Raw genomic sequence first — 7,496 nt, 5'->3', positions numbered from 1 at the left:
TAACTGTACAATACAACTTATAAAAGTTTGGCTTTGATAAAACTGTCTTCATCCAATAGTTAGTTATTGCACGAGCTGTTCTTATTTTATGCTGCTCTTATTTAAGAAACTTGGGGATGCAAGTTGGAAGCCAATCGGGCACAGAAATTTTTTTTTACCTATTTTCGGACCCATGACAATATCAGCCCCCCTAGACAAATAAGCTTTAGGAGAATATTTTATTATCAAATACGAGTTGAATTACCATATCAAATTTAACCAAATATTAATAAATATTAATGTGAGCTGAATGATGGTGTTAAGTTGAATGGGGCTGAATTAAGTTGAATAGTGTTGGGTTGTATTGAATTTAACTCAATATTAATTTAACTCAATGGGAGTTGAGGTCATTGATGGCTGAAATGGATAAGGATGAGTTGAATCAGGTTACATAGGGTTCAATGGGGGTTTGAGGTGAATGGGGGTTGATTTTAAAGGGATGTGTTGAACGAGATTGAGTAAAATGGAATTGAATTATGCAGTCACCATTTTGATGATTTTCATACAATCTTGCAAATCAGAGGGGGCTAAAACGCTTTGTAGGGCTTATTTATACTGTAGATCTATTTCTGTAAGTTCCGCTTTTCTAATAAATTTTTACTAGTTCAGAATAAATCAGCGTCTTTTAGGGAGAGGAGTGGGTCGGAGAGAAGGCTCTGAGTCAATTTATGTGAGATTTATTCACTTAACTAAGCTACTTTCCAAAATAGGAAAAAGTTTATCGTCGAAAATTTTATCCTGCTTGTTATATTGGATCTACATGAGTGGTCATGCAGAATGGTGCAATGAAATTCTGTTCAAACATTTGAATTTTCGAAACAACATTTTATATTACATCGAAGTAAACAATAATTCAGAAAAAAAGGAGGATAAAACTGCACTGTCTATTCAAACTTTCAAATGTTACTTATTTAAAAAGATTTGATAAGTCTTGCTAGCTTATTTCATAGCCGGTTTCAACATCCTCTCTAGTTTGTGCAGCTTCGGCGTTTTTAACATCTTCTGGCGCTTCTAAACTATTATAGCCAATGTCAACATATCTGACAGGATATGTTAGTTGATTTCCTCTATCCCAAGAGAAGATTTCCTGAAAAATTTAAACACTTAAAATAATTGTAGAAGTAGAGCTGATCCCTTTATTTTTATTATTATGATATGTGGCAAAATAGAAGACAATATGAAGCCAGTCCTTCTCTGATTGCTCATATGAAAAATGCGTGTATTCCTACAGTCCACTGCTTACACACTATTAGTCAGAAAGTTCCGTAATTGTAACAAATAAACAAGCAGACAAAAAAAACATCAGAAAATCAACAAACAAGAACAATATATGCATAGAATGACAGAAATGTTTCATGAGTTTAAGTGAAGCGCGATAAAAGGTTTCAACTCTAGCAAGTATTTCTTCCACTGCGTAAGTACGTGGGTTACCATCCTCCTAAGAATATTTTCACTGTAGGATCCTTAGAATGTTTAAGAGGACTCGAATAGCTTTGAATACCCAGCTTGAATGGCTGAGAAGAGTCTTTAGCTTTGTCTAAAGGCTATCTTTAGCTTTGTCTGTCTTTAAACTTTCGAAGAGGACCTTCAGCTGCTTTTACGGTAAAAAATACAGCTAACAAGTAAACTTTCATATCATTATCCCTAAGATGTAAGAATATAAATCCCATTCTCATCATTAAATGAGAGCAAAAAAAAAGCCTTAACCACTTTTTGTATGGATAGAACTTTATCCAAGGATTTAAACAAGAAAAAACCTAGAAAGATTGAAAGTGTTTCTGAATAATGTGACTTCTTTTCGGTAAATATATATAAAATAATGAATAATAATTCATGTGCTATGGCACTGACCATTCCTGGTCCAGTCAAGGCCAATTTGCCATATCTTCTAAGAGCTATGCGCCTCTGCAAATGCGACTAATGTTGCTGCAATAGCTGCAGCTAGTAAAGAACGAACAACAGCCATAGAACCAAAAATTTAGAAATTACATTTTAGAACAAACGGGGAAGTGGGGAAAACTATCATTTGTAGCTGGTTTGGTGGATACAGATTTGCCTGCGATGGAATGCTTTCCAACATTGCTAAACAACAAAACTTTTGGTATGTTGTATAAAAAAAAATCATTCAGAAGATCCTATAAGAGGCAATTTGCACTTGAACATATTACTAGATTTCCTTCTAAAAGGTAAATTACACGTGAAAATATTTGGTTTTGTAACTAAAAAAGGAACAAGTGAAGTTTTGTATTGGTTCTGAAGCAGAATCGCTTGCAGCTTTTTTTGGAGTTTTATTGCTCCTCATCGCTATTTTTCAAGCACCTAAGATCAACTTCTCGTCAAAAATAATAGTCCCATGAGGCCCAATTGTTCTTTTTTTGTCAAAACAGATTTTGGATATTAAATTGATTGTGGGCTTAGAAGCTTCTCACTTCAGACATATCTAGACTGTTATAAACACACATACTATCAGGACTCTTTTCACTAATGTATTTATCAAACAGTTCGTGATAATGAACTGTTTGGTAACGATCTTACCCATTAAAAGTTACGAGCCTGAGAAAATTTGCTTTATTTTAGAAAATAAGGGAAAACACGCCTTAAAAGTCATAAAGACTTAATCGGAAATCACACCATCAGATTCAGCGTATCAGAGAACCCAGCTGTAGAAGTTTCAAGCTCCTATCTACAAAAATGTGGAATTTTGTATTTTTTGCCACAAGACAGATCACGGATGCGTGTTTATTTGTTTTTTTCCCAGTGGTGATCATATCGATCCAGTGGCCCTAGAATGTCGCGAGAGCACTCATTCTAACGGAAATTAAAAGTTCTAGTGCCCTTTTTAAGTGACCAAAAAATTGGAGGACATCTAGGCCCTCTCCCACGTTCATTGTTTTCTCAAAGTCACCAGATCAAAATTTTGAGATAGCCATTTCATTCAGCATAGTCAAAAAACCTAAAACCCATGTCTTTGGGGAAGACTTACTCCCCCACAGTCCCCGTGGGAGGGGCTGCAAGTTGCAAACTTGCTCCCAAACATACTCCCCCCTCAACGCCTCGCTTTACGCTAAAGTGTTTTACTGTTTTAAAAATAGAATTGAGAGAAAGAATCAAACTTTAGCATAAAGAGTGGGGCGTTGAGGAGGGAACAGCCCCTTTCATATAAGGAGTAATTTCTGTTCGTTTTAAGTTTTAATGTCGCTCCTTACTTTCAGTTAAAAAAACTAGTTTTGTTTAAGTCTAGTGTCGAAACATCCAAAAGCCACAAATAGAAGGCCATATGATCAGAAAAACATTGAATGAGCTTCCTAAGGTTTCATAAATATAACTAGTAAAGTAGTGACAGTGCTTTATTTATTGTCACGGATAAAGCTAATTATGAACGCAAATAAAAACATAAATTAAAATTTTGCAAATATCTTCTTTGCATTCCAATTTAAAACCAAAATAGGTAAATACCAAGGCCACAAGGAGTCCCTAAAATTTGAGAGAAAATACATGACATTGCAGTTAGATTTGGAGGGGTCATCCGACTGAGTTGCAGATTTTCCCTGAAACAGTCCTTCAATAATGTGAAACGTTTTAAGCTGTAATGGTCATTTTTATGTATTTGGGTATAAAAATATGTTTTTTCAGTGGCTAGAAATTTATTTTTCTTTTTTGTTTATTTCTTTATATTTCTTTTAATGTATTTCCTACGCTTAAAATGTTTAAGATATTATTATTGACAAATCAGCTGCAATAAAATGACGCAATTATAAAAAAGAATCACCAGATGAAGATGAACTTAGGAATAAGTTTATCCAGTGCTTTCAAATCAATACTTTACTCTCAGAGCGCTTAAATAAATAAAATTGCTTAGATCTTTTGAAGAACCTTAGAAATGGAAATACTTCAGAAGATCAAGTTTTTTTTTGGCATTGCTTCTGTTTGATCAAACACCAATCCCGTATCATGACAAAATGAGGCCCTTATATCAAGTACACGAAGCAATAACGTCGAATTAATAAAAGCTAGAATAAAACAACCATTAAGCAAAGACTCAGAAAAATAAACTACAAACATTTCAATGTTTTCTCCAATCAGAGGTTTTTTCATCAAAAAAATTCCCGCTTGGCAAGCCTCTCTGGCAGAACTCCTAGCAAATAATATTGTTCATCTTATTGATACACTCAATTTTCTGTTAGCAGATAAACCATTCAGAACAAAACAGAAATTGCAGCTCGATTTGAATTTTCCTGCGCAAGTTAAAAGAAAAGTTGTGGTAACATGGATCGCGTTTTCAATACCTGTTCTGCGCATATAACCAAACAAATTGTATACAATCAGTAAATCTAAATTATTATATTTATAAATAATAATATTAACTAAGGTCATTACTTAGAAGTGCGTCATACAAGTTATACAATTGATACTATACTATTGTACAGAGCAAAACTTGATATCTTCACTAGAAACCAAATTCTTCTACTAAAAAACTTCTCCTTTTTTTGCGGGTAAAACTTGTCGGTTATGCAGTCCAAGTGGTTGGAAATAATAATTGGCAACGCCATGGAAATAAAATCAAATCCACATTTCACGGAATGAACTTTCGTTGCAAAAAAAAAAGGCAAAACTGGTCGGCAAGACTTCATTTGGAAGGGCTTATTAAAAACAATATATTTACGCTTGGACAAATTTGGATCAAGGCTATTATTGTTCAAAACTGAAAAGGGCTTATGTCTTTTTAGCAAGATTGACCTAGTGTGACTTGTAATAAAATGACAGAAAGATGAAAATATAAAATTAGTTGCCAAGTTTGTAGAGAGTTTTTAGAGTGTTTTTACTGTCCATTACCTCGATGGTGTAATAGTCCACAGACCACATGTCTGTTGTGGCAAATGATCCAATATTCTACTTTTTCTGTGGCTTCAGTTGTAATTTATAGTTCAGTACATGTTTTTTCTTTTACATAAACAGTTAAAATAGTAAAAGTAATAGAGAAGAATTTACCTTTGTTTTTGGATTGTAACCCAGCATAGTCGTTCGTCTAAAAGGATTTGAGAAGGGCAGCTCTACATCAAGTAAGCGATTTTTGTACAAATCCAATGCGAATCTAAATAAAAGAAGAAAATCTAGTTTAAAAGCTCACAATAGATAAAGATACACAAAACGGCCCTTTAGCCTATAATAAAAGTTCCTTAGAATGGAAAAGCAATATAATCGATTCCAGGGGTGATCTTTGAGTGGATACTTTCTGTACTAAAAATTCCTTAGATGTAAACAGTTAAAAACTCAGATTAAGATATATATATATATATATATATATATATATATATATATATATATATATATATATATATATATATATATATATATCTTCTATATATATAAAAATAAGTTGTCTGTCTGTGTGTCTATCTGTGGATCAGGTGACGTCATGTTTCTGTGTTGACTGACGTCATGAAATTAGTTGTCGTCATTTTTGCTTTGACGGTGACGTCATTCAAGATATTTAAGACATATGTTCACGTAGAAATCTATTAATGTTTAAGTTTACAATGACTGATGAACTTACAATGGCAAAAGCCGATGAAGATGCTCAAAGAGTCTATGCCAAAAAACTTGCTGCTGATAGAGAAAGTCAGAAAAGAAAGCGTGCCGAGGAACTACCAGAGCAACGCGAAAGCAAACTTGCTGCTAAAAGAGAAAGTGAAAAAAGAAGGCGTGCCGAGGAATCAAAAGAACAGCAAGGAAACAGGCTTGAGGCTGATAGAGAAAGAAAGAACAGAAAGCGTGCCGAGGAATCAAAAGAACAGCAAGGAAACAGGCTTGAGGCTGATAGAGAAAGAAAGAACAGAAAGCGTGCCGAGGAACTACCAGAGCAACGCGGAAGCAGACTTGCTGCTAAAAGAGAAAGTGAAAAAAGAAGGCGTGCCGAGGAATTACAAGAACAGCAAGAAATCAGGCTTGCTGCTGATAGAGAAAGTAAGAAAAGAAAGCGTGCCGAGGAATCACAAGAACAGCAAGAAATCAGGCTTGCTGCTGATAGAGAAAGTAAGAAAAGAAAGCGTGCCGAGGAATCAAAACAACCTGAAAGTTATCGCCTGGCATTCAGGTACAACCCAGTCGATGATTATAGCTTGAGTAGATGTGTTCAAATCGGGACAATGTCTAAAATTTGTCCCTATTGCAAGGCCTTGAAATTCAATGGTGAAACAATGGGAATGTGTTGCGCCTCAGGAAAAGTTAAACTTCCTCTATTGGCTGCACCACCAGAGCCATTGAAGACTTTCCTTACTGGAACTACGTCAGAATCTAAGCGTTTTTTGTAAAAAATCAGAAAATACAACTCATGTTTCCAAATGACGTCGTTTGGAGCCCAAATCGAAATCCAGATCAATTTATGTCTACTTTCAAAGTAAAAAGGAAAATTTATCATAGAGCAGGGTCCCTTCTACCATTCTCAGGCGAGAATAATAAATTTTTACTATTGTACTTCATCAGTGATAGAAATTCTGAATTGAATGCACGTTGCGAAATTTCTCCCAACGTTGAAAGGACAATCGTTTCCCAATTGCAACATCTTTTCCACGAAAATAATAATTTAGTGCGTCTGTTCAAAACAGCCATCGATTTGATGCCTACTGATACGCATAAAATTGTTATTTCCGCTGACAAAACGCCTCCTGGCCAACATGTGCGTAGATACAATGCTCCAACTATCGACGAAGTGGCAATCATTATGGTCGGTGATCAGTTTTTACCTTGAGATATTATTCTTCATAAGCGAAAAGCTCAGTTGTTAAGAATTGCTGAAACTCATCGATGCTACGATGCCCTACAATATCCTATCATTTTTTGGGATGGAGCCGACGGCTATCACTTTAATATTAAATTGATGAATCCAGCCACTAACAAAGAAATGAATAAGAAATGCAGTGCAATGCATTATTATTCCTATAGACTAATGATTCGGCAGGATGAAGAAAATTATATTTTAAAATGCCGTGAATTGTTTCACCAATTCGTCGTTGATATGTATGCTAAAATTGAATCAGAACGTTTTGCTATATATCCGCCTGAATCAAACCAAGCTCCGCTCTGAACAATACATTCATTTGCGAGATGCAGTTATAAATGACGGTAATACCACAAACGTTGGAAGATTAACAATTTTACCTTCGTCATATGCTGGCAGTCCCCGTCATATGCATGAATATGCTCAAGATGCTATTGCGTATGTTCGTCTCTATGGTCGTCCAGATTTATTTATTACATTTACATGTAATCAATCTTGGGACGAGATACTGCAGCTTTTACTTCAAGGACAATCGGCGGTTCATAGGCATGACATTACGGCCCGTGTCTTCCGGCAAAAGTTGAAATCACTGATAAACTTCATAGTAAAACTTGCAGTGTTTGGGTCAGTGCGATGCTGGATGTACTCAGTGGAATGGCAAAATCGAGGTTTGCCACAC

The 7,496-nt window shown here is 35.1% G+C and overlaps 1 long non-coding RNA gene across 1 annotated transcript; it reads right to left on the bottom strand.

Moving 5' to 3' along the window:
* Window positions 1-849: 849 nt before the first annotated feature.
* LOC136033672 (uncharacterized) lies at window positions 850-5,198 on the bottom strand. Its single transcript, XR_010618988.1, has 2 exons — window positions 5,029-5,198; window positions 850-1,126 (listed from the first exon to the last, which is right to left on the bottom strand). It is a non-coding gene; the product is annotated as an uncharacterized LOC136033672 (long non-coding RNA).
* Window positions 5,199-7,496: the final 2,298 nt, after the last annotated feature.

Source organism: Artemia franciscana, chromosome 12, assembly GCF_032884065.1.
Source record: "Artemia franciscana chromosome 12, ASM3288406v1, whole genome shotgun sequence".
In the NCBI taxonomy this organism is placed as follows: domain Eukaryota; kingdom Metazoa; phylum Arthropoda; class Branchiopoda; order Anostraca; family Artemiidae; genus Artemia; species Artemia franciscana.
The sequence above is the reverse complement of the archived record's forward strand: the minus strand, read 5'-3'. Positions and strand labels throughout refer to the sequence as shown.